The sequence below is a fragment of the Heteronotia binoei genome, chromosome 1, assembly GCF_032191835.1.
Source record: "Heteronotia binoei isolate CCM8104 ecotype False Entrance Well chromosome 1, APGP_CSIRO_Hbin_v1, whole genome shotgun sequence".
Taxonomy (NCBI): Eukaryota; Metazoa; Chordata; class Lepidosauria; order Squamata; family Gekkonidae; genus Heteronotia; species Heteronotia binoei.
Genome location: NC_083223.1, coordinates 265179163 through 265207130, shown reverse-complemented (window position 1 = coordinate 265207130; position 27968 = coordinate 265179163). Strand labels below are relative to the sequence as shown.

General features: G+C 48.8%; 1 pseudogene; it reads right to left on the bottom strand.

Annotated features, from left to right (window-relative positions):
• LOC132588274 (lysosomal acid glucosylceramidase-like) overlaps window positions 1-24712 on the bottom strand; it is a 36265-nt pseudogene extending 11553 nt beyond the window's left edge.
• Window positions 24713-27968: the final 3256 nt, after the last annotated feature.

The following is a 27968-nucleotide window of genomic DNA, read 5'->3' as shown; positions in this document are numbered from 1 at the left end:
TGCTAGCAAATCAGATTCTGGTTCAATCAGGGCTTTTATGTAGCCTGGGCTGACGCCAGACTTCCTGGCACTCTAGGCCATGCCCTTGCCCCACCCTGAGTAGACCTGGGAGGGTGAGGCTGGGATGGAGCACACAGGCCACTGTAGAAAAAGCCCAGCTAGAACTCATTTGCATATTAGGCCACACCCCGATGTCGCCATTGTTTTACATTTATGTAAACAGGTCTCATTTATGTCAGATCCAGCCTCATAACAAATGAGTTTGACACCTCTGTTCTATTTCTACAAAAGCCCAGCAGCAACTCATTGCATATTAGGCCACACCCCCTGGTGCCAAGCCAGCCGAAACTGCGTTCTCTGCTTAAAAACAAAACAAAACAGCCCAGGCCCCGCCACTCTTGCTTTGAAGCCAAGAGCAGGGGGGTGGGGCATGTTCTCCTCGGATGTGCTGACCGGCTGATGTGCCACCCCAACTGCTCTCCCCGTCCTGAGTCTGTGCAGCCCCAGGAAGCCAAGAGCAGCAGGGCAGAGGGAGCCCGGTGGCGTCCCAGGAGGCACCTAGGCAGCCGCCTATCTGGCCCTACTCCCATATGCCCGGCCCGTTGTAGCAGACTCCTTTGCATATTAGGCACACACCCTGCATATTAGGCCACACACCTCCTGATGTAGCAATTACTTGTAGCAAGGCCTACCGTAAGCCAGGAGGATTGGCTACATCAGGAGGGTGTGGCCTAATATGCAAATGAGTTCCTACTACAAAAAAAACCCTGGGTTCAATAATCCGTCATGCCCTTCCCATCATCCTTCAGGCCAGCTTCTTCTAAAAACTGAATTATCACACGTATACGTCACCTTTTATCTATTCAGCTCAACATAAAGGAATTCCAAAGGTGCTGCCACTGGGCTGCAGACGGAAGCAATGGGTGCCTCTGGTTTGGTGGGATGAAAGGCCCTGAACCAACTATTGGGGTTTGCCAACTCCAGGGTGAAAAATTCCTGGAGATTTGGGGGCGGAACTTAGGAAGGCCAATCACAGCATGGTGGTTAAGTCTAAGCACCAGGGAGATCCGCAATGGAATTCCTACATGCTGTGGAATCCCACTGGAATCCCACAGGCCCCGTTACACTCTCTCAGCCGAGCCAAAGAGTTGTTGTGAGGAGAAAATAGTGGAGAAAAAGAACAGGGCTGCCAAGCCCCTGGTCTGGGCGGGCTGATGGGGGGAACCTCCCCCGACATCGTCGGCGCAATGACGTCCACCCGGAAGTGACATCATCACGCCAGTACCAGCAGCAGCTCTGGGCGTTTCCAGGAAAACTCTTATCATTTTTTTCGGACGCTGTAGCCATTTGGGAGGGGAAAACTCTATGGTACAATAGGTACCATAGAGTTTTCCCCTCCCGAATGGCTAGAGCAGGGGTCCTCAACCTTTTTAAATAGGGGGCCAGTTCACTGTCCCTCAGACTGTTGGAGGGCCGGACTGCCGTTACTGTATAAGGCTGCGGGCCGTCAGTTCTCCGTCTTCTGCATCTCTCTCCCTTCCCCACACCACACAACCCTGGCCTGGGAACTCACCTCACCTCGGTATCACCTCACACTCTGTCTCTGCCGCCTCAGCCCAGTGCCGGAAGTGGTGCGTTGCTAACAGCAAGTTTAGGTCGAACGTCACTTCCGGTCTGATTTTGCCATAACCCGGCGGGCCGCATAAACGTCCTCAGCGGGGCCGCATCTGGCCCACGGGCCGTAAGGTTGAGGACCCCTGGGCTAGAGCATCCGGGAAATCAAGAGTTTTCATGGAAATGCCTAGAGCGGCCATGAGCAACGTCGCCAGTGCGATGACATCACTTCCGGTTGATGTCATTGCATCACCGGCATGCAGAGGAATTGGCAACCCTAGAAAAGAATGATGTAAGCTGCCTTGAGGAGTGGGGCTGACAGGTCTGGGTTGGAAAATACCTGGAGACTTTGCTGATGGATCTGGGAGGTGAGGGGCCAGGGCTGGATTAACAATTAGGCCAAGTAGGCATGCCTCTAGGGGGGCTGGGCCAGCTTTTCCCTCTGCTTGTATCCCTCAGAGCCTGCACACGCAGCCAGCAACTGAGCCGCTCTTTGCCGAACTTGCCTGGTGCGACTTCTGCTGGTGCTGTCACCAAGTTTGCCTCTCCCCCGCAGATTTGTCAAAGGGGCTTTTGAGAAGGGGCCTGCAGGCTGCAGCAGGGGCCGATGGGTGGCAGGGTGGGCACTCTGTCTCTCAGATAATTTGCCAGACCCCCCCCCACAAGATTTTGACTGCCTAAGGGCCTCCACAGGGTTTAATCCGGCACTGGGAGGGGCCTCAGCATATTTCCAATGCATAAAGTCTTCCCTTCCACACAGCCATTTTCCTCCAGGGGAGCTGATCTCTGCCAGCTGGAACATATTTCGTGCCAAGTGACGCTAACCAGGGGTGGAATTCTAGCATATTAGGCCACACACCCCTGATGTAGCCAATACCTTATGGCGGCGTTTCCCAATTGCAGGGTTGGGATCTGGCACCGGGCCACGCAGGGCTCATTGGTGGGGCCCGGGGCCTCCCGTCCCCTGGCCGCCCCCCACCCCACGCCTCCCCCTGCGGCATCACCCCCCCGCCTCCTCCCTCCTCTAAATTTTAGGCATTGTAAAGCTCCCCCCCCCCACAACCACCTCCTCGGTGAGGAAAATGAGCGCTGAGCTAACTCAGCGTTGGGACAGGCTGCTGGCACTTCGAAGGACTGCGCCTGGAACGAGCGCGTGGCTAATCCCTCCCCCACACTTCCTTCCCATCCAGGAAGTGTGGGGGAGGGATTAGCCGCACACCCGTTCCAGGCGCGGTCCCTTCAAAGTGCCGGCGGCCTGCCCCTTAGCGCCATTTCCCTCACCGAGGAGGTGGGGGGGATGGGGAGCTTTCCAATGCCTGAAATTTACCAGCAGTGGAGAAGGGAGGGAGAAGGAGGCGCTTGCGCAGCGGGAGTCCGCAGTTTTAAGGGTGAATTGCTCCCATCCCTTTTTTTCTGTTTTTCTTTTCCTTTCCTTTCTTTTCTCTTTCTTTCTTCCTTTTGTCCCTCCTTTCTTTTACTTTTTCCCTCCATTTTCCTTCCTTCCTATTCCCTTTCTCTTTCTTTCCCCCCTCTATTTGTTTCCAACTCTTTCCCCCTCCCTCCCTCCCTCCCCTCTATTTGTTTCCAACTCTTTCCCCCTCCCTCCCTCCCTCCTTTTCTTTCTTTCTTTCTTTCTTTCTTTCTTTCTTTCTTTCTTTCTTTCTTTCTTTCTTTCTCTCTTTCTTTCTCTCTCTCTCTTTCTTTCTCTCTTTCTCTCTCTCTTTCTTTCTTTCTTTCTTTCTTTCTTTCTTTCTTTCTTTCTTTCTTTCTTTCTTTCTTTCTTTCTTTCTTTCTTTCTTTCTTTCTTTCTTCTTTTCCCATCTTCTCTCTCTCCCTCTCTTTCTGTCAGTCTTTTCTCTTGTCTGCTTCCTTCCTTGCCATTGCTAATCTGAGCAGACCTGGGGGTGGGGGGAAAGCTTGAAATGCCCTGCTAGTTCATGTTTTCCTAGGACGAGAGCATTTTATATTTTTAGTTTTCTGCTGTGTGACTCTTGTGCTTTTTCTTGATTTTTTTATTTTTAACATTGCATTGCAAAATCCCACCATTACCCTACCTTTCCTAAACAAAACATTGCAAGAGTTTTAGGCTTGTTTGTACATCATTTCATGTCTCCTGGCTCCACCCCCGAAGTCTCCTGACTCCACCCCCAAATTTTAGTGGGCCACAAAGGAAAAGTGTAAAAATAAGCAGGCCACGGGGGAAAAAAAGTTTGGGAAACCCTACCCTATGGGAATTGGTCCCCATGGGGAATAAGGGAGTACCCAGCAGACATTTCCCTCCCCCCCCCCACACTTTTTGATGACCCTGAAGCGAGGGAGGGCCTCCAAACTGGGAGATCCCCTGCCCCCACCTGGGGATTGGCAACCCTACCGCTAACTTGATCTTGTCAGACCTCAGAAGCTAAGCAGAGACCACCAAGGTAGTCCAGGGCAAGACACTGGCCAACCACCTCTGCTAATCTCTCGCCCTGAGAACCCTGCAGAGTCACCGTAAGTCAGCCGCGACGAGACTTTCCGCCACCAGGAAAATACCAGCTTATCTTGGCCATCCTAGCCGAGAGTCAGCGTTCGAGCCCATACCACTTTGGCCCAGTTGAGCAAGCTGCTCCGCAAGTCGTCGTTGATGATGAGATGGACATCTTTGTGGTTGCTGGAGGCTAGCGCAGGGCCCAGGTCCAGCCTGATAAAGTCTCGCTGCTCCTCGGGTGAGAAGTTGATGGTGGGGAAATCGTGCATGGCATACAAGGATATGGCTGGCTCGTTCTGAGCCGTAACAGCCCAGAACGTGATGTTGTGCTTGGCGTATTCATCTAGAAACCTGGATTCCAGCACACAGAATAGAGAGATGTTAACGTCAGGGGTGGAATTCTAGCAGGCGCTCCTTTCATATTAGGCCACACACCCCTGGCCAATCCGCCAGGAGCTTATGAGGCTCTTTATTGTAAGCTCGTGGAGGATTGGCTACATCAGGGGTGTGTGGCCTGATATGCAAAGGAACTCCTGCTAGAATTCCACTCCTGATTAGCGTCAATTGGCACGAAATGTCTGGGTCCCTCCAGGCTCCTGCCCTGGATTTTCAGCTCTCAATCAATTAGAAAAACAAGCTTCGAGTCTTTTAAACAACTAGGGTTGCCAAGTCCAATTCAAGAAATATCTGGGGACTTTGGGGGTGGAGCCAGAAGACTTTGGGGGTGGAGCCAGGAGACATTAGGGGTGGAGCCAAGATCAAGGCTGTGACAAGCATAATTGAACTCCAAAGGGAGTTCTGGCCATCATATTGAAAGGGACGGCACACCTTTTCAATTCCTTCCTTCCATAGGAAATAATGAATGATAGGGGCACCTTCTTTTGGGGCTCATAGAATTGGACCCCCTGGTCTAATATTTTTGAAACTTGGGAGGTATTTTTGGGGAGAGTCACTAGATGCTATACTGAAAATTTGGTGCCTCTACCCCAAAAAGCAGCACCTCCCCAGAGCCCCAGATACCCGCGGATCAATTCTCTATGATTTTCTATGGGAATAAATCTCAATAGGGAATAATAGAGTTCCCAGCAGACATTTCCCTCCCCTCCCCCTGCTTTCTGACGACCCTGAAGCGGGGGGAGGGCCTCCAAACCGGGGGATCCTCTGCCCCCACCTGGGGATTGGCAACCCTATAAACAACTGTTCCTTCAACTGTTCCTTCCTGCATACATGGCTTTCTCATCTTCCCAGGGCTTTTTTTGTAGCAGGAACTCCTTTGCATACTAGGGCACACACCCCTGATGTAGCCAATTCTCCTGGAGCTTAAAGTAGTCCCTGTACTAAGAGCCTTGTAAGCTAGGGATGCCAGGTCCAATTCAAGAAATATCTGGGGACTTCAGGGGTGGAGCCAGGAGGCATTGTGGGTGAAGCCAGGAGCAGGGGTGTGATAAGCACAATTAAACTCCAAAGGGAGTTTGGGCCATCACATTTAAAGGGACCACATACCTTTTAAATGTCTTCCCTCCATTGGAAATAATGAAGGATGGGGGTACCTGCCCAAGAAAAGCCCGGACCAAATCCTATCAATTACTTCAAACAGACAACAAACTGAAACCTTATCGTTTGTAACTGTGAACCTAATTTCCTCTGCATAAAGTAATGATTTCCTCACTCCGTCTCCTGTCACAAAACCCGACATCAGTTCTTTTGCTCTCACCCTAATTCAACGGTATCAAACTCATTTGTTACGAGGGCTGGATCTGACATACATGAGACCTTGTCAGGCTGGGCCTTGTGTGTCATAAAATACAATGCCAGGTAGCAGAGATAGAAACTTTATAAAGGACACAGACAAATACAATCAGACTCAGAGGAAAACATGAAATGGCTGGGCATTGTGAGTTTTTGTACATAAATTGCTTCATGTGCTGGTCAGTAAATTTTATTTTTGTATCCCGCCCTCCCCTGCCAAAGGCAGGCTCAGGGCGGCCAGTGAAGAACATAGAGGCTTTGCTCTGTGGCCTCTGGGTGACTGAGCAAGCCTGGCAAAGCAAGCTGTGATGCAGAAGGAAGCAAGAGAGGGAGAAAGAAGCAGACAGTGAGATGCTTGCGGGCCTGATAGGAGCCCTCTGGGGGCCTGATCTGTCCCATGGGCCACATGCTTGACACCACAGCATCTGTGCTGTGAGACAGAGGCCTAGTGGGCCTAGGCAGCCTGTGAGGCCTGTGTCTCAGAAGGAAGCGACAGCCTTACAATCCCCAGAATGCTTGGTGCTAGTTTCAGCCAATCGGCATCCAAGTGGGCTCTGAGGGGCATTGGTTAAAAGCCCTCTCAGGAACAGATGCTATCCTTTCCTCCTGAGAGGCTGAGCAGGCAGGACAGCTGCTGTTAGGAGGAAAACCCTCCCTCTGAGGGAGAGAGCGAGCAGGCCAAGGCTTGGGGCCTAACAGACGAGGAACAGTTTGGCTCAGTTGCCTTAGGGACTTCATGTTTGTTTTCCTTCAGCCACGTTACTATATAGTTTTAAACAGGGCTTTTTTGGTAGAAAAAGCCCAGCAGGAACTCATTAGTATACTAGGGCACACCCCCTAATGGCACCATTGTTTTGCAAAGGGCTTTTTTGCAGAAAAAGCCCAGCAGGAGCTTATTTGCATAGGCCACACCCCCTGACACCAAGTCAGCTGGAACTGTGTTCCTGTGCGTTCCTGCTCAAAAAAAAAAGCCCTGGTTTTAAAGCACCTTATCTATGCACTTGCTTCCTACCTCCAAAGTGATAATTGGCATTTCCTTGGGCATGCAAGAAATGGCCATGAGGACTAAACCCTGAGGCAACCCTTCCTGTCCTCCTTCTCATGATCTGCCTAATTCACAGAATCGGCATTGCTGTCAGATGGCCATCTAAGCCTCTGTTCAAAAACCTCCATCCACCGAGAAGAAGAAGACGACGACATTGGATTTATATCCTGCCCTCCACTCCCACAGAGCAGCTCACAATCTCCTTTCCCTTCCTCCCCCACAACAGACACCTTGTGAGGTGGGTGGGGCTGAGAGGGCTCTCACAGCAGCTGCCCTTTTAAGGACAACTTCTGCCAGAGCTATGGCTGACCCAAGGCCATTCCAGCAGGTGCAAGTGGAGGAGTGGGGAATCGAACCCGGTTCTCCCAGATAAGAGTTCACACTACTTAAAAACTACTTGGGAGTAAAATTTTGGAACACAGATATCTCCTATTCACCAATCTTTCACTGTGTTCATCCCGTGCAGTTGATATAATCCCCAGGTGGGGGCAGGGGATCCCCCGGTTTGGAGGCCCTAACCTCACTTCAGGGTCATCAGAAAGTGTGAGGGAGGTAGGGAAATGTCTGCTGGGCAAGAAGAAGATATTGGATTTAAATCCCACCCTCCACTCCGAAGAGTCTCAGAGCGGCTCACAATCTCCTTTCCCTTCCTCCCCCACAACAGACACCCTGTGAGGTAGATGAAGATATTGGATTTATATCCCGCCCTCCACTCCGAAGAGTCTCAGAGCGGCTCACAATCTCCTTTACCTTCCTCCCCCACAACAGACACCCTGTGAGGTAGATGAAGATATTGGATTTATATTCCGCCCTCCACTCCGAAGAGTCTCAGAGCGGCTCACAATCTCCTTTCCCTTCCTCCCCCACAACAGACCCCCTGTGAGGTGGGTGGGGCTGAGAGGGCTCTCCCAGCAGCTGCCCTTTCAAGGACAACCTCTGCCAGAGCTATGGCTGACCCAAGGCTATTCCAGCAGGTGCAAGTGGAGGAGTGGGGAATCGAACCTGGTTCTCCCAGATAAGAGTCCGCACACTTAACCACTACACCAAACTGGCTCTCCCGAACAAAAGATCAACCGACTCTTTTTTTCTTGCCAAGCTGTGCAAGCGCCAGCATGGTTACCTGATGAAGTAGTTCGCCCAGGTCTTGTGCACTCGGTCTCCTGCTTTCCCTTTCAACTTTGCTTTCCCTATTATCTGGTCATTGGTCTTCATCCAGGCAGGTGCTGTCCATGGGCTGCCAACTAGGGAGATGGGTCGCTCGGCTAGGGCCTGGATGCGGTGAAGGAGAGGGATCTACGGGGAAAGATAATGAGGATCCAATGAGCAGTGTGAAGAAATGCCTGCGAGGCTTGAAATGAGCCAAACCTCCACTTTGCACAGGGCTTTATTTTTTGTAGCAGGAATTCCTTTGCATATTAGGCCACATACCCCTGATGTAGCCAATCCTCCTGGAGCTTACAGGGCTCTTGGTACAGGGCCTACTGTAAGCTCCAGGAGTATTGGCTACGTCGGGGTGTGTGGCCTAATATGCAAAGGAAATCCTGCTACAAAAAAAAGCCCTGACTCTGTCTTTTAACAGGGTTTCCTCCCCCCCTTCTGGGCAGAGAATAGGCAGGAGAGGGGGAAAACAGCTCAATGGCTTTCCAGGCTCACCTCTGCTACCTCTTAAGGAATGCTAATAGGGCTAGCTAGAGATAATAGGTGAGTCACTCTCTCCCTCCTTCCCCAAGCAGGGAACAGAGTTTTGGAGGAAAAGAATGCTAGAAAGTCTTCAGGAAAGATTCCAGGAGGTCTCCAGGAAAAGCCTATTTGACCTGGTATGACCTGGTCAGTGGGAAAAGAAACATACGATGAGGGGTCATTTTGTAGGGGGAAAAGGTGCAGGAACTCAGTAGCATATCTCATTTACATATGCCCCCGGATCTGGGTGCAGCAGGGAGAGAACTCCCCACTGCATGCAGACTCTGGCTTGGAGGTTCAGAAGCTGTGCTCCTGCTGCAGGGCTGGATTAACAATTAGGCCAAGTAAGCACTTGACTATGGGCCCCCATGCCTTTAGGGACCCTGGGCCGGATTTTCCCCTTGCTTGCAGTCCTCCCAGCCTGCACATGCAGCTAGCAACTGAGTCGCTCTTTGCCTGACTTACCTGGTGCGGCTGCTGCTGGTGTCGTCACCAAGTTTGCTTCTCTCTGCCTCTCCCCTGCAGCTTTGTCAAGGGGACTTTTGAGAAGGTGGCTGCAGGCTGCAGTGGGGGCTGTGAGCAGTGGGGCAGGTGCTCGGACTCTGAGATAATTTGCAAGGGGGCCCCGAGATTTCAACTGTATAGGGGCCTCTTCCCCCGCTTTAGCTTTCTGCCCCCTCTCCACTGCTTGCCCGCCACCTTCCTCGCTCATCCACTGCTTTCCTCGCTTACCCGTCTTCCTTGCCCACCCACCGCCTTTCTCACCTGCCTTGCTTTCCTGCCTGCTGCCTTCCTTGCCCACCGGCCGCCTTCCTCACCCGCCTGCCACCTTCCTTGCTCGCCCACTGCCTTTCTCACTCACCTGCCGCCTTTCTTGCCCAACTTTCTTGCCCACCCACCACCTTCCTCACCTGCCCGCCGACTTCCTCACTTGCCTGCCTAGGGTTGCCAATCCCAAGGTGCGGGCAGGGGATCCCCTGGTTTGGAGACCCTCCCCCCGCTTCAGGGTCGTCAGAAAGCGGGCAGAGGAAAGGGAAATGTCTGCTGGGAACTCTATTATTCCCTATGGAGATTTATTCCCATAGAAAATCATGGAGAATTGATCCGTGCGTATCTGGGGCTTTGGGGGGGGCTGTTTTTTGGGGTAGAGGCACCAAATTTTCAGTATAGCATCTAGTGCCTCTCCCCAAAATACCCCCCAGGGGGTGCAATTCTATGAGCCCCAAAAGAAGGTGCCCTATCCTTCATTATCTCCTATGGAATGAAGGAATTGAAAAAGTGTGCCGTCCCTTTAAATGTGATGGCCAGAACTTTGTTGGAGTTCAATGATGCTTGTCACAGCCTTGATCTTGGCTCCACCCCTAATGTCTCCTGGGTCCACCCCCAAAGTCCCCAGATATTTCTTGAATTGGACTTGGCAACCCTATGCCTGCCGCCTTCCTCGCTCACCCGCTGCCTTTCTCACTTGCCTCTCCACTTAAATTTTTATCCCCTTACCCCCCTCCCCCAGTCTAAAATTTTGTGGCTATAGGCCTGGTAATAGGTCATTTTCAGAAAGGCCACTGGAGGGAAGAAAAAGGAGAACGAGAAGATGATGATATTGGATTTATATCCCACCCTATACTCTGAATTTCAGAGACTCAGAGCAGTCACAATCTCCTTTACCTTCCCCCTCCCCCACAACACCTTGTGAGGTGGGTGGGGCTGAGAGGGCTCTCACAGCAGTTGCCCTTGCAAGGACAACTCCTACAAAAGCTATGGCTGACCCAAGGCCATTCCAGCTGGTGTTAGTGGAGGAGTGAGAAATCAAACCCGGTTCTCCCAAATAAGAGTCCGCACACAACTGCTACACCAAACTGGCTCTCCTCAAACTGGAGTCTTCTTCCACCCAGCTTGGCTTTACTCACTCTGAACATGGTATCCTCCTTTGCTAGGCTGAAATACTTCAGTTCATAATCCCAAGGGACGTCATCATAGGTGTAGGGGTGGGTGGAGAAATCGCAGCAACCAATGGGCATGCGCAGAAGGTTGTACTCAATCCCTGTGGAGATGAGGCAGAAAAGGCAGTCTAGGCAACACCATCTGATGTCCACCTAGTCCAGCACTGTGGATTCCAGCATATTCAGCCTTTTTGAGCCTGTGGGCACCTTTGAGCACAACCACAAAATGGCTGCCGCAGGCGGTGGAGCCCGTGACGAAATGTCCAGGAGTGAGGTGGTCATCAGGCAGAAGTGCGGTTTAACAGGATGAATGTATCGTTTAAAAAGTTTTCTCACATACACATGCCTTACCTTCATAAGAACGTAAGAGAAGCCATGTTGGATCAGGCCAATGGCCCATCCAGTCCCAACAGTCTGTGTCACACAACGGCCAAAAAACCCATCTGCCATCAGGAGGTCCATCAGTGAGGCCAGGACACTAGAAGCCCTCCCACTGTTGCCCACCCCACTCCCCCAAGCACCAAGAATACAGAGCATCACTGCCCCAGACAGAGAGTTCCATGAATACCCTGTGGCTAATATCCACTGATGGACCTCTGCTCCAGATGTTGATCCAATCCCTCTCAAAGCTGTCTATGCTTGTAGCTGCCACCACCTCCTGTGGCAGTGAATTCCATGGGTTAATCACCCTTTGGGTGAACAAGTACTACCTTTCATCTGTTCTAACCTGACTGCTCAGCAATTTCATTGAGTGCCCACGAGTTCTCTTACTGTGAGAAAGGGAGAAAAGTCCTTCTTTCATTACCCTCTCCATCCCATGCATAATCTTGTAAACCTCTATCATGTCAACCCTCAGTTGACATTTCTCCAAGCTGAAGAGCCCCAAGCGCTTTAACCTTTCTTCATAGGGAAAGTGTTCCAATCCTTTAATCATTCTAGTTGCCCTTTTCTGCACTTTCCCCAATGCTATAATATCTTATAATCAGGCCCGGCCCTGCTTATAATATCTTCAGCCATGCAGTGACACTAGGCTTCCCAACCCTCCCGCCTTGGCGGGGGACCCCAGAATTTACAGCCTCTTTCCCCGCTCTCCAAAAAAACGGAAGTGGGGGGAAGGGGGGAAACGGCGCCAAGGAGCGTGGCGAGCTGCCCCATCTTGGAGGAGCAGCTAAGGTGAACCGGAGAAGAGGCGGCAGCAGCGGCATCGCCCGCTCCACCTCTGAGGTAAAATCAGAGAAGGGGAGGGTGGAGGCAGGCCAGGAGCGTGGCGAGCCGCGAATCTGGGTCCTTCTAGGACCCGGACTCACGGCTCGCCACGCTCCTGGCCTGCCTCCACCCTCCCCTTCTCTGATTTCACCTCAGAGGCGGAGCGGAGCGGGCGACACCGCTGCACTGCCGCCTCTTCTCCGCTTCACCGTAGCTGCTCCTCTGAGATGGGCTCAGCCTGAGCCCATCTCGGAGGATCAGTTACAGTGAAGCAGAGAAGAGGCGGCAGCTGCGCAGCGGCGCCGCCCGTTCTGCTCCGCCTCTGAGGTGGAATTAGAGAAGGGGAGGGTGGAGGGAAGGAAGACATTTAAAAAGGTGTGCCATCCCTTGAAATGCGATGGCCAAAACTTCCGTTGGGGTTCAGTGATGCTTGTCACACCCTTGTTCCTAGCTCCACCCCAGTGTCTCCTGGCTCCACCCCCAAAGTCTCCTGGCTCCACCCCCAAAGTCCCCAGAGATTTCTTGAATTGGACTTGGCAACCCTAAGTGATACCAGGGTTGCCGGGCTGCAGCTGGCAACTCCCAGGAGCAATTGGTAGGTGGGGCCTGGTGCGCTGATGTCATGCCAGTGTGCCTATGTCATTTCTGGTTTTAAATGTGGGGAAGCTGTAGGATTTTACAGAAACCCTGTGGCTTTACTTCAGAGCTTTTTTGAAGAATGCTGGAGTGTTCCTTGCAGGGCCTTTTTTGTAGAAAAAGCCCAGCACGAGCTCGTTTGCATATTAGGCCACACCCCTGATGCCAAGCCAGCCGGAACTGCGTTCCTGCTCAGAAAAGGTCCTGGTTCGTAAAGAAAACTGTTTTAAAATGATGTATAGACGGTATATGACTCCTAAAGAATTGGCAAAGATGAATAATAAGATGCCAGACAGATGTTGGAAATGTAAAAAGCATGAAGGTTCTTTCTACCATATGTGGTGGACGTGTGAAAGAGCTAAAATGTTTTGGCAGATGATTCAGCAAGAGATTTCTAAAATCTTGGGATATGAGTTTAACAAAGTTGCAGAGACTTTTCTGTTGGGACTACAAATGGAAAAATTTCCAAAAGAAGATAGAACTTTAATCTGGTACTTGCTCTCGGCCGCTAGGCCATTGTATGCGCAGTTGTGGAAGCAAGAAAAAATACCAGAGAAATGGGATTGGATTATAAAAGTTATGACATGGAGTGAAATGGACAAATTAACAAGAACATTAAGTGACTATGATTTAGAAGTTTTTAAGACGGAATGGAAAAAGTTTAGAAGATATGTAGAAAAAGAGTGGAAAATAAAAGGACATTGGACAATCTTTGAAAAAGAAGAATATAATTTTTTGTTTTAATAGTTAAGGGTACCTTTAAATATTTGTATTTTAAGTAAATAACACCGGCGGGGGTCAAGTAACGGGGGGAGGGGTGGGTAGAAAGTAATATATGGGGTAGATAAAATAAGGTTTTTTAAAAAGATGTAAGATATAGATTTATTACCATATGTTACCAATAAAATTGTTTTAAACAGAGAAAAGATCCTGGTTCTGTGTCACTTCTGGTTTAAACTGGAAGTGATATAGGTGTCTTAGGCTAGATGCTGGCATGCCAGGCTTTTCCTCCGCCCCTCATTTCCTCCCACCGGTGCCCAAGAAAGAAGAGAAAGAAGTAATTTTCTCCCTTTCTCACAATACAAGAACTTGTGGGCATTCGATGAAATTGCTGAGCAGACAGGTTAAAACGGATAAAAGGAAGTACTTCTTCACCCAAAGGGTGATTAACATGTGGAATTCACTGCCACAGGAGGTGGTGGCGGCCACAAGCATAGCCACCTTCAAGAAGGGTTTAGATAAAAATATGGAGCAGAGGTCCATCAGTGGCTATTAGCCACAGTGTATGTGTGTATATAAAATTTTTTGCCACTGTGTGACACAGAGTGTTGGACTGGATGGGCCGTTGGCCTGATCCAACATGGCTTCTCTTATGTTCTTATGTTCTTAAGGCACCATCAGGCACCAAAGGGAATGGCTGGGATCCCTAACTGGTTTCCCTAACTGAAGACCCTTTTTCTGCGGTGACAGCTGCTACGAAAGCAATTTTTGGAATTTTTTTTTTTAATCCTGCACAGCCAATCAGAAGCCATGCTGAGCAAAAGCGGGAACCCCTGCTGGATTCTGACTGGCAGCTGCTTTCCAGGTGCTCAGGCAAACAAAGATGTCTCTCCCAACCAGGGGTGGAATTCTAGCAGGAGCTCCTTTGCATATTAGGCCACACACCCCTGATGTAGCCAGTTCTCCGAGAGCTTACAGTAGGCCCCATTCTAGAGTTGCCAATCCCCAGGTGGGGGCAGGGGATCCCCTGGTTTGGAGGCCCTCCCCTCGCTTCAGGATCATCAGAAAGCAGGGGAGGGAGGGAAATGTCTGCTGGGCACTCCATTATACTCTATGGAGACAGATTCCCATAGGATATAGTGGAGAATTGATCAGTGGGTATTTGGAGCTCAGTGGGGGCCCCCCCTATTTTTTGAGGTAGAGGAGACAAATTTTCAGCATAGGATCCAGTGCCTCTCCTCAAAATATTCTCTTAAGTTTCAAAAAGATTGTACTGGGGGGTCCAGTTTTATGAGCCCCCAAAGAAGGTGCCCCTATCCTTCATTATGTCCAATGAGTGGAAGACATTTAAAAGGTGTGCGGTCCCTTAAAATGTGATGGCCAGAACTCCCCCAAAGTCCCCAGATATTTCTTGAATTGGACCTGGCAACCCTACCTCATTCTAAGAGCCCTGTAAGCTCTTGGAGGATTGGCTACATCAGGGGGGTGCGGCCTAATATGCAAAGGAGCTCACCCCTGCTCCCAACGCATTCTATTAGCTGGAGATGTTAGGGATTGAGTAGGCTGGGACCTTCTGCACGCAAAGCAGGTGCTGAGAGCCAGTTTGGTGAAGTGCAAGTGTAACCCTGACTCCACTAGAGGGAGATAAAGAGTAAGGCTCTTCCCTATAAGCTTTTTCTTACAAAAAAACCCCAGCAGGAACTCATTTGCATGTTAGGCCACACCCCCTGGTGCCAATCCAGCTGGAACTGCGTTCCTGCTTAAAAAAAACAACCTCTTTCTTCAAGTCTTTAATAAATAATAATTATATATATATATAATTATTATATCATTATATAATATATATAATTATATATCATAGATAATTATAATTAATAATCAATAATTATAATTAATAAATATATAATTATTTGGCACTGTTTTCCTTAAACGCCATAGGTTACACAAGGATGGCCAAATTGCAGCTCGGGAGCCACAAGTGGCTCTTTCACATATATTGTGTGGCTCTTGAAGCCCCCATTGCCCCATTTTAGAGAAAGCATTTCTCTCTTTAAATCACTTCTTCAAGCCGAGCCAGCTGTAGGCTTGGTGAATGCATGTAAAGTTGCTTTCTTTCCACCTCTCTCTCCCTTTTCCCTCTCTCATGGGTCAGCCATCGCTCTGGCAGAGGTTATCCTTGAAAGGGCAGCTGCTGTGAGAGCCCTCTCCAGCCTCACCCACCTCACAGGGTGTCTAAACCTCCCTGATGTAGCCAATCCTACAAAAGCTTTCAGGTAAGGTCGCCAAGTCCCCTGCCTTGTCCGGCGGGGGACTTTCGCATGCATGCACCCGGAAGTGATGTCATCGTGCTGGTGATGTTGCTTGCGGCCGCTCTAGGCATTTCCAGGCAAACTCTGTAGTTTTCCCAGATGCTGTAGCCCAGGGGTGCCAAACTTGCAGTTCAGGGGCCAAATCAGGCCCCCAGAGGGCTCCTATCAGGCCCCCGAGCAACTGACTGTCATCTGCTTCCTTTTCCCTCTCTCTTGCTTCCTTCGCGTAACAGCTTGCTTTGCAAGGCTTGCTCAACTGCGCAGGAGCTACAGAGCAAAACCTCTATTTTCTCCATTGGCTGAGACTCTTCCCTTGGGGAGGAGGGGGGTGTAACAACTACCTAATCTTAAATAGGTACACACATGGCCCAGCCCGACATGGCTTGGCCCAACCTGACATGGCCCAGCCCAACAAGGTCTCGCTTACGTCAGATCCGGCCCTCATAACAAATGAGTTCGACACCCCTGCTCTGCCATTTGGGAGGTGGGGAAAAACTCTATGGTACCTACTGTGCCATAGAGTTTTCCCGGAAACACCTAGAGTGGCCATTGCGCACTGTCGCCAGTGCGATGACGTCACTTCCGGGTGACATCATCACGCCGATGGCGTCGAGGGAGGTTTCCCCTTCCAATGTGGACTGGTGGGTTGGGAACCTCCCGGGTGGGGGAAACCCCGCCCAGCCCAGGGGCTTAGCAACCCTACTTATAGGGCTCTTCTTCAGGGCCTACTGTAAGCTCTTGGAGGCTTGGTTACATCAGGGGATATGCAAAGGAGTTCCCGCTCCCAAAAAAGCCCTGCCTGCAGCCGCCACTACATCCTCTGGCAGCGAATTCCACATTTTACACACACACGCACACAAATGTTGAGAGTTAGGCCGCCGGGCTAATCTAGACCTTTCCTTCTCAAGAGGATCAGTTCTCTTTCCGCAAGCTGTCAGGTGCCAATCCCCACCCCCACCCCTCAGGCGCTCTCACCTTCGCGGGAGAAGTAGGATCTCAACAAGTTGTCCTGGGCACCTGGAGACAAGCTCAAGATATTAATCGCAGCCGCATCTGTGTGGGATCCGCCAAAGCCTTTGACATACTGGTAACGTATGGATTCATCGAAGATATATTCGAGCCCTTTAGGGAAAGAAGAAAGGAGGTAAACCTAGAGTAGGGATGGCCAAATTGTGGCTCTTTCACACATATTATGTGGCTCCCAAAGCCCCCGCTGCCCCGTTGGCCTCTTGGAGAAGGCATTTCTTTCTTGAAATCACTTCTCCAAACCAAGCCGGCTGGTGGCTTGGAGAATCCATTTAGAATTAAAGTTGCTTTCTTTCCCCCTCCCCCCAAATCTATCTGCCTTCCTTCTGGCTTTCAAACATCTGACATTCTGTTTACTGTATGTGGATCTTGCGACTCTCAAACGTCTGAGGTTTACTGTATGTGGCTCTTACGTTAATCAAGTTTGGCCACCCCTGGTACAGGGTTACAGTCTCAAGCTGGCGGCTTAGAGAATGCATTTAAAGTTAAAAAGGTAAAGGTAGTCCCCTGTGCAAGCACCAGTCATTTCCGACTCTGGGGTGACTTTGCATCATGATGTTTTCACGGCAGACTTTTTAACGGGGTGGTTTGCCATTGCCTTCCCCAGTCATCTACACTTTCCCCCTAGCAAACTGGGTACTCATTTGACCGACCTTGGAAGGATGGAAGGCTGAGTCAACCTTGAGCCAGCTACCTGAACCCAGCTTTTGCCGGGATTGAACTCAGATCATGAGCAGAGAGCTCGGATTGCAGGACTGCAGCTTTACCACTCTTCTCCCTTTTGTTTAAAGTTAGTTGCTTTCTTTTTACCTCTCCCTCCCCAATCTATTTCCTTTCCTTTCCTTTCCTTTCCTTTCCTTTCCTTTCCTTTCCTTTCCTTTCCTTTCCTTTCCTTTCCTTTCCTTTCCTTTCCTTTCCTTTCCTTTCCTTTCCTTCCCTTCCCTTCCCTTCCCTTCCCTTCCCTTCCCTTCCCTTCCCTTCCCTTTCTTCCTTGTCTTGTGGCTCTCACACACCTAACGTTTACGTCTTGCAACTCTCAAACATCGGAGGTTTATAGTATGTGGCTCTTTATGTTAAGCAAGTTTGGCCACCCCTGGCATAGAGAATGGGGGGAGGGAAGGAGGGAGTCATGCAAGGATAGTCTTTCAACGCACTTATGATGCCAGAAGATGTGCTGTTCATCTGGAACTTCCCTTCTGTGAGCTCCATGCGGTGGCCGACTTTGCTGGTTTCATACTTCAGGTAGAAGCCTTTGGGCAAGAAGGAGACGGGGTCCAACGTGTCGCAGTAAGTTGCATTGCAGACACAAACCATGGCGTCGCTGCCAACATACTTGGGGACGCAAGGCTGGTTTGCTAGGTAACAGAAAGAAACGGAATAGGGGCTGAGAGAAAGCTCTGCAGGTGGAATGTTTGAAAAACATTTCTAAGGCATCCGCAGGACTAAAATGTGTTCTGTGTATACTGCCTGGCCTCATATTCTTGAGCGAAACAAAAGTATTTGATTGATCTAATTGAATTGAATTGAATTGAATTTTTTATTTATACCCCGTCCTATTCCGCAAGCGGGCTCTGGGAGGCTTACAACATTAAAGCCTTAAGGTAAAAGTAGTCCCCTGTGCAAGCACCAGTCGTTTTCAACTCTGAGGTGACGTTGCTTTCACAACATTTTCACGGCAGACTTTTTATGGGGTGGTTTGCCATTGCCTTCCCCGGTCATCTACACTTTCCCCCCAGCAAGCTGGGGACTCATTTTACTGACCTCGGAAGGATGGAAGGCTGAGTCAACCTGGAGCCGGCTACCTGAACCAGCTTCCGCTGGAATCGAACTCAGGTCGCGAGCAGAGGGTTCCGTTTTACCACTCTGCACCATGGGGGCTCTTATTAAAGCCTTACAGAAACGTTAAGCAAACCAAATCCAGACTAGACAACATCATAATTACAGAATTATCTAAAGTGGTGTTCAACATAACAAGCACCTAGATAGAAAGGTGCTGATAAGGTGCTGGGGGAAGCAATGACTTCAGGGGACTCCCACTGGATCGATTGAAAGCCTGGCAGAAGAACGTTATCTTACAGGCCCTGCAAAACTTGGATAAGCCCCGCAGGGCCCAGTTCTCCAGTAGAAGCTCATTCCACCATTACTTTATTTATACCCCACCTTTCTTCCCTAAAAGGACTCAAAAAATTCTTCTCTTCTCCATTTTATCCCCACTAACAGCCTTGTGAGGTAAGATCTGTTGAGGCTGGGTGAGTGGGCGTCAACGTGGCAGATGCGGTTCAATGTGGCCAAGTGCAAAGTAATGCACCTTGGGGCCAAGAATCCCAGCTACAAATACAAGTTGATGGGGTGTGAACTGGCAGAGACTGACCAAGAGAGAGATCTTGGGGTCGTGGTAGATAACTCACTGAAAATGTCAAGACAGTGTGCGCTTGCAATAAAAAAGGCCAATGCCATGCTGGGAATTATTAGGAAGGGAATTGAAAACAAATCAGCCAGTATCATAATGCCCCTGTATAAATCGATGGTGCGGTCTCATTTGGAGTACTGTGTGCAGTTCTGGTCGCCGCACCTCAAAAAGGATATTATAGCATTGGAGAAAGTCCAGAGAAGGGCAACTAGAATGATTAAAGGGCTGGAGCACTTTCCCTATGAAGAAAGGTTGAAACGCTTGGGACTCTTTAGCTTGGAGAAACGTCGACTGCGGGGTGACTTGATAGAGGTTTACAAGATAATGCATGGGATGGAGAAAGTAGAGAAAGAAGTACTTTTCTCCCTTTCTCACAATACAAGAACTCGTGGGCATTCGATGAAATTGCTGAGCAGACAGGTTAAAACGGAGAAAAGGAAGTCCTTCTTCACCCAAAGGGTGATTAACATGTGGAATTCACGGCCACAAGCATGGCCATCTTCAAGAGGGGTTTAGATAAAAATATGGAGCACAGGTCCATCAGTGGCTATTAGCCACAGTGTGTGTGTATATATAAAAAATTTTGCCACTGTGTGACACAGAGTGTTGGACTGGATGGGCCGTTGGCCTGATCCAACATGGCTTCTCTTATGTTCTTATGTTCTTAAGTTAGGCTGAGAGTGTATGACCGGCCCAAGGTCACCCAGCAAGTTTTCATGGCGGAGCGAGGATTCATATCTGAGGTTCTCAGATCCTAATCTGTCACTTTAACCACTATACCACACTGGATACTCCTGTTTGTCTGAATTTTCACATTCACCCCATCTCATGGCAGTTATGTCAGGGCTCTTAGCAGAGGTCCTACTGTAAGCTCTTGGAGGATTGGCTACATCAGGGGTGTGTGGTCTAATATGCAAAGGAGTTCCTGCTACCAAAAAAGTGCTAGTTACTGTTATCAGTCATCAGTGTGCAGTCTTGTCTCCCTCCAGTACTGGCTTGGTTGAAGGGCTTAGCATGATCTGTTAGGCTACTTTGCTTCAGTCTTGGAGAAAGACAAGTCTAGCTGATAGCAGAGAGCCTTTTACTGTGATGAGACTCCCCTGCACCCCTAATGGCTGCAGCCAGAACTGCATTGAGCTCTGCATGGTAGCAGGCCCGCTCCAGTGCTGATATGTCTCAGCTCCAGTGACAAAGTGTCTGGAGTGAGGGAATAAACAGGCAAGTTTATCAGTGTGAGTTCAGCAGCAGGGTGAGGAAGCTAGGGCATGACTCTCACGACATCCCTAATAGGATAAGCAGACTTTCCACAAACAAATCCACAGAAACTGGACATTTGTAAAAAGGGGGGATTAAAACAAAAAAACAATTATGAAGGTAGAATGTCAGCAGGGGTTGGGGGCTACCTAGGGTATTGTACTGAGTGTAGCATGTATGACTGTTTTTCAACTGGACAGAAATCATGGGTGTTTGCTCAGTGCAAGGAGCTCCTGGTTGTCAGGGAATGAGTTCACACCCTTGAGGTTAAGATGGCTGACCTGGAGAAGCTGAGAGTCAGTTTGGTGTAGTGGTTATGTGCGCAGACTCTTATCTGATAGAACCAGGTTTGATTCCCCACTCCTCCACTTGCAGCTGCTGGAATGGCCTTGGGTCAGCCATAGCTCTCATAGGAGTTGTCCTTGAAAGGGCAGCTGCTGTGAGAGCTCTCTCAGCCCCACCCACCACACAGGGTATCTGTTGTGGGCCAAGGAGATTGTAAGCTGCTCTGAAACTCTGATTCAGAGAGAAAGGTGGGGTATAAATGTGCACTCCTCTTTGGTCTTTTTCTTCTTAGGTGTATGGAAAAGACTCTCGTGAGCTTATTAGATGTCTAGCACTCTGAGAATGGCAGCCTTGCTGCTTTAAGAGAGTATGAGGGTCAAGGGAAGGAAGGATATTGTGCTGATGAAAGGGGGAACAATGTGGGAAAATGTAGTTGTGTGTTCCAGAAGGAAAAATTTAGGCTGCTAGGCAGGAAACTCAAGGCCAGGACCTTCAAGGTAGCCATTTCAGAAGTGCTGCCTGTTCCAAATGGACCAAATGGGCAGACACAAATTAGGAGTCTCAATGTGTGGATGAGAAGATGGTGTAGGGAGGAAGATTGTGTAGGGAGAAGATGGTGTAAGTTTGTTAGGCACTGGGATGCTTTTTGGAATAAGCGGGAGCTGTACAAAAGAGATGGACTCAACTTGTCCCAAGAAGGAAACAGGCTGCTTGCACTTAAAAAGGTGCAGGAGAAATGGGTGAAAACCTCCACGAAGACCAGCCTCTTATAACGTACAAAATATAAATAAGCATCATTTCATCATACATAGTAAATACAAATTATTAGTGCGAAGTAAGGAACATCAATAACTTGCCATTGTCTGTCTGTAGAATGTAGGAGCGTTGGTCTCCCATATGAATTGTTTTGAAGCTCATTGAAGCCTTGTGTGAAACAGGGCATTATGCACATCCCTGTTGCAATCTTGTGCCTTGCTGCATTCTCTCTTTACATTGACTAAAAGAAGATCTGAAGCACTGGACTCTACTCTCGCGGCTCACCATACCACTTCCCAAGATTCCAGTTTTAAAGAGCAGATTGTCAACTATAAGTACATGAATGGTTTATTCGGGTGTGGTTTACTTTTGTGCTTTATAGAAAATTGTATTTTCTTACAAATGAATTGCTACATAAAACATTGAATTTCTATATTGGAGGCTGGCTTGACGTGGATGCCTTTTTGGCTTTTCTCTTGCTCCAATTTTCACGTTACTCTTTTTGGTTGCTAAATCCCTAGGTGAGGGCAGGGGATCCCCCCCATCTGGAGGCCCTCCACCTGCTTCCGGATCATCAGAAAGTGGAGGGAGGGGAGGGAACTACTGGGAACTCTATTATTCCCTATGGAGACATTCCATAGGAAATAATGGAGAATTGATCCGCAGGTATCTGGGGCTCTAGGGGGGGGGGCTGTTTTTTGAGATAGAGGCACCAAATTTGCAGCATAGCATCCAGTGCCTCTTCCCAAAATACCTCCCAAGTTTCAAAAAGGTTGGACCAGGGGGTCCAATTCTATGAGCCCCAAAAGAAAGTGCCCCTATCCTTCATTATTTCCTATGGAAGGAAGGCTTTTAAAAAGGTGTGCAGTCCCTTTAAATGAGATGAACTCCCTTGTAGTTCAATTCTGCTTGTCACACCCTTGCTCCTGGCTCTGCCCCAATGTCTCCTGGCTCCATCCCCAAAGTCTCCTGGCTCCACCCCCAAAGTCCCCAGCTATTTCTTGAATTGGACTTGGCAACCCCTATCCCTTAGGGAAGAGGGAGGGGAAAGTGGGAAACAGCAGAGGCTGCTTTGCTCGGCTGACTCAATTCCACTGGAAAAATACAAAAAACACCTCTAAAACCTTTAACACAGTTTTATTCAAGGTATGAGCTTTTTGCCTTGCTATTCTCTCTCTCTCTCTCTCTCTCTCTCTCTGTTAAGCTCGTTTTGTCAGGGTTCTCCTGGGTGCAACTGGGTTCCCTCCCACTTTTCACTGTATTCATGCCCTGATCCAGTCTTTCTCAATAGGAAAGCAATGGGAACAATTTAGATGAGGAATAACCACAATCCACAGTGAGGTAGATTACGCTGAGGGTGTGCGTCCTGCACATTTCCTGGATAGACTGCAGATTATGAACCCAGCCTTCCCAGATAGTAGACTGATAGTGGCCACGATGCTGGCTGTCTCTCTATTCTTGCAGTGCCTCATAGGAGTTGCAATTATTTTTCTGGGGAAGATGATCGTTTTATAGGTAAACACATAGCCTAGGGTTGCCAATCCCCAGGTGGGGGCAGGGGATCCCCCGGTTTGGAAGCCCTTCCCCCGCTTCAAGGTGATCAGAAAGCGGGGGGAGGGGAGGGAAATGTCTGCTGGGTACTCATGATTCCCTATGGAGACTTATTCCCATAGAAAATAATGAAGAATTTATCCACGGGTATCTGGGGCTCTGGGGGCCCTGTTTTTTGAGGTAGAGGCACCAAATTTTCAGTATAGTATCCAGTGGCTCTCCCCAAAATACTCCCTAAGTTTCAAAAAGATTGGACCAGGGGGTCCAATTTTATGAGCCCCCAAAGAAGGTGCTCCTATCCTTCATTATTTCCTATGGAAGGCAGGCATTTAAAAGATGTGCGGTCCCTTGAAATGTGATGGCCAGAACTCCCTTTGGAGTTCAATTATGCTTGTCACACCCTTGCTCCTAGCTCCACCCCGATGTCTCCTGGCTCCACCCCCAAAGTCTCCTGGCTCCACCCCCAAAGTCCCCAGATATTTTTTGAATTGGACTTGGCAACCCTAACATAGCCCTCTGTCTGTGGCGCCTTCACATGTTCTTGACCAACACACAAAGCACACGGACAAAAGCTCACAATGCCCAGTCATTTCATGTTCTCCCCTGGGTCCTAGGGCACAGAGCGTTGAGCGTGAGATTTCTGTTGCGAACATCCATAAATCAAAAATAGGCTCGCAATTTACAGATGCACACCTTAACAGCATGGTCATGATTGCTACAGCACAGACATGGTCTCCAGATTTTGATGCAATAATTCAGAGCAAGAGGGGTTGATTATCAGAGACTGTTGAAAAGAATATTGCAAACATGGTACTGTTTTAAGGATGTTGTATTTTAAGTATCTTGAGATGTGTTTGTGCCCTATAAGGTTTATATCTCTGCTGCCTGGCATGACGCACATGGCCCCGCCCAGCAAGGTCTCATTTATGTCAGATCTGGCCCTCGTAACAAATGCGTTTGACATCCTTGAGCCAAAGCAATCTGTATCATGATTTTGTTTAGTTCCTTCATTTATAGGTTGTCTTTCTCATTAAGACGGATTACAAACTATAGAAAACAAATCAATCAGGGAGCACAAAATACCCAATAACAATGCAGTGGAACTAGGATTACGGGAATTAGAGAAGAATGCAATGCAGAAATGAGGAAACAATAGGGTTGCCAATCCCCAGGTGGGGACAGGGGATCCCCCGGTTTGGAGACCCTCCCACCGCTTCAGGGTCATCAGAAATCGGGGGGGAGAGGAGGGAAATGTCTGCTGGGAACTCTTATTATTCGCTTTGGAGATTTATTCCCATAGAAAATAATAGAGAATTGATCCGTGGGTATCTGGGGCTCTGGGGGGAGGGGCTGTTTTCTGAGGTAGAGGCACCAAATTTTCAGTATAGCATCTAGTGCCTCTCCCCAAAATACCCCCCAAGTTTCAAAAATATTGGACCAGGGGGTGCAATTCTATGAGCCCCAAAAGAAGGTGCCCCTATCCTTCATTATTTCCTATGGAAGGAAGGCATTGAAAAGGTGTGCCGTCCCTTTAAATGTGATGGCCAGAACTCCCTTTGGAGTTCAATTATGCTTGTCACAGCCATGATCTTGGCTCCACCCCTAATGTCTCCTGGCTCCACCCCCAAAGTCTCCTGGCTCTACCCCCGAAGTCCCCAGATATTTCTTAAATTGGACTTGGCAACCCTAGGAAACAATGCAAACAGATATGTCATACAAACAGTCTAGCTTAAACAGTGCCTAGAGTGGATTACAAAGGTACAAGAGAATGCAAGAAAAGCAAGATGACACATACCATTCTTAAAAGAACAAACACTGTAATAGGGATTTCCAATAAAGATTGTCATCTTGCTTCCTTATAAAATGTAACCTCCTCAGCTGGTCTATCTGTACCTATTAACTATCATCGCTCAGAGCTGAGCCTCTCTGTTCAGAGGTAGTCTGCCACTGAATCCCAGTGAACAGGTCTACAGTCTTACTCACCTGCCGTATTTCCTACCGCCCAAAGGAAGAAGAAAGCCCAGAAGCCAGCATCCAAGCCCCACATCTCTGCTTTCATGAACCGCCGTCGTCAAACCTGCGCAGCAAAGAAAGACTGTGATAAGAGCTGCTGATAAGGGCGTCTGCCTGCATTTTTAGTTTTTAAATGTAGCCACCTTCTTTATCGCTCATCACTGCATGCTAAATAGCAACTGGATATCTTATGAGGTTTTTTTTTTTAATTATCAGAGTTGTAAACAAATTGCAGACGTCGGGCGTACAGGAGAATATGTATGCAGGGAGAAACATGCAATTTGTCATTCCGGAATATCTTTTATCCTTCCTAAGGTGACTGCCAAAGAAGCAGTTTCGTAAGACAGGGTGAGAAGAGGGGAGTAGGTTGGAAATAAGCAAGTTGCAGAGAAGGCCTCTGAAGTTCCTAGTCCACAGGATTCTATTATTAGACTATCTGCCCTAAGGTCGACAACCTCCAGGCGGTGGCTGGAGAACTCCCAGAATTACAACTGTCCTCCAGACAACAGAGATCAGGATCAGTCCCTGTGGAGAAAATGACTGCTTTAGAGAACATAAGAGAAGCCATGTTGGAGCAGGCCAATGGCCCATCCAATCCAACACTCTGTCTCACACAGTGGCCATAAGAACATAAGAGAAGCCATGTTGGTTCAGGCCAATGGCCCATCCAGTCCAACACTCTGTGTCACACAGTGGCCATGAGAACATAAGAGAAGCCATGTTGGTTCAGGCCAATGGCCCATCCAGCCCAACACTCTGTGTCACACAGTGGCCATAAGAACATAAGAGAAGCAATGTTGGTTCAGGCCAATGGCCCATCCAGCCCAACACTCTGTGTCACACAGTGGCCATAAGAACATAAGAGAAGCCATGTTGGTTCAGGCCAATGGCCCATCCAGTCCAACACTCTGTGTCACACAGTGGCCAAAAAAATTATACACACACACACATATATATACACACTGTAGCTAATAGCCACTGATGGACCTCTGCTCCATATTTTTATCTAACCCCCTCTTGAAGCTGTCTATGCTTATAGCCGCCACCACCTCCCGTGGCAGTGAATTCCACATGTTAATCACCCTTTGGGTGAAGAAGGACTTCCTTTTATCCGTTTTAACCCGACTGCTCAGCAATTTCATCGAATGCCCACGAGTTCTTGTATTGTGAAAAAGGGAGAAAAGTACTTCTTTCTCTACTTTCTCCATCCCATGTATTATCTTGTAAACCTCTATCATGTCACCCTGCAGTCGACGTTTCTACAAGCTGAAGAGCCCCAAGCGCTTTAACCTTTCTTCATAGGGAAAGTGTTCCAACCCTTTAATCATTCTAGTTGCCCTTTTCTGGACTATATAACATTATACCCTTCTGAGGTTCCACCCCTCCCGATACCCTGTCCTCTCTCGGCTTAACGATGTGCTGACAAACAGTAGCACATCCTTTAGAAGACTTGTTATCAATTAGGAACTCTCCTTAGCGAGGAAAGGTGTCCCGTGCTTCCCATTTCGGGGATGGGGGGAACCTTTAACGAAGGCAGTTGTTTAAATCCTTTGAGAGGGCAGTGATTTCTCTTTAAAGAACAAAAATCATTACAGCTGCCTACTTGCAATTATTCCGGTTTGCAGCGGGTTGTATCCTGTTCTTCAATGAGAGTTTGCAACAATGAAGAGACAGATTGGCATGCAGGTTTTGTTTGTGCTGACGATAATGGTGATGATGATGATCGAATCATAGAGTTGGAAGAGACTTCCGGGGTCATCTAGTCCAACACCCTGCACAATGCAGGAAGCTCACAAACACCTCCCCCTAAATTCACAGGATCCTCATTGCTGTCAGATGGCCATCTAGCCTCTGTTGAAAAACCTCCAAGGAAGGAGAGCCCACCACCTCCCGAGGAAGCCTGTCCCACTGAGGAACCGCTCTAACGGTCAGGAAGTTCTTCCTAATGTTGAGCCGGAAACTCTTTTGATTTAATTTCAACCCGTTGGTTCTGGTCCAGGGTTAGATCTAGGGGGGGCAGAGGGGGGTGCCTGCCCTAGGCGTCAGCGGAGGTGGGGGGCACCAAATTGGGTATGGAGTCCATTGTATTCTATAGGACCATAAGATAAAATGGCCCATAAGGGGGTGTCATTTTTTAACTTTGCCCCCCCCCCAAAAAAAAATGTAGATCCGGTCCTGTTCTGGTCCTACTTTCTGGAGCCACAGAAAACCCCTCCCTAAACCTCACTCCCAAATCGCCAGGGACTGCGATCACATGGACTAAATAATGCCCTTTCAATCAGAGCTTCATCTTTTTTTGCATATTAGGCCACACCCCCTTGATGTAGCCAATCCTCCAAGAGCTGACAGGGCTCTTCTTACAGGGCCTACTGTAAGCTCCAAGAGGATTGGCTACATCGGGGTGGTGTGGTCTAACATGGAAAGGAGTTCCTGCTGAGGAAAAAAAAGCCCTGCTTTCAATCCATTCTCGACACTCAAAGAAACACAAGCCTTTATTGGCATATATCAGATTATAAATAAGGTGAAAAAGAGATACAGAAATAACAAAATAAACTCAATAGTCTTTTCAACTGGATTTTACTGTGCGGACTGTCAAAATATAGTCGGAAATTGTATCAAAAGGGCATCATTTAGTGTATGTGTGTGTGATCGTGGCCTAAATCTGCCACAAGGAGGGAATGCCAGGCATAGAATCACAGAGTTGGAAGGGACCTCCAAGGTCATCTAGTCCAACCCCCTGCACAATGCAGCAAATTCACAAATACTCCCCACAGCGCTCCATGCCCATAAGACAGCAAAAACCCTCCAGGATCCCTTGCCAAAATGGCCTGGAGGAAAATTGCTGACTGACCTCAAAGTGCCACCCCAGACATTTGACAGCCCAGCTCTCAGTGGTAGGAAATCTCTTCGGGGAGTCCCAGTGTGCCTCTTGGTGTAGTGGTTAAGTGTGCGGACTCTTATCTGGGAGAACTGGGTTTGGTTCCCCACTCCTCCACTTGCAGCTGCTGGAATGGCCTTGGGTCAGCCAGAGCTCTGGCAGAGTTGTCCTTGAAAGGGCAGCTGCTGTGAGAGCTCTCTCAGCCCCACCTACCTCACAGGGTGTCTGTTGTGGAGAAGATACAGGAGATTGTAAGCCGCTCTGAGTCTCTGATTCAGAGAACAGGGCGGGGTATAATTCTGCTGTCTTCTTCTTCCCTGCCCCCATGGGAGCCCTTTGAACATACCACACTTTCCTTTGTACCTTACTCCACCTGCCATAACGATTGGGATCTTAAGACTGCTACTAATCAATTAATTCAATGTCATG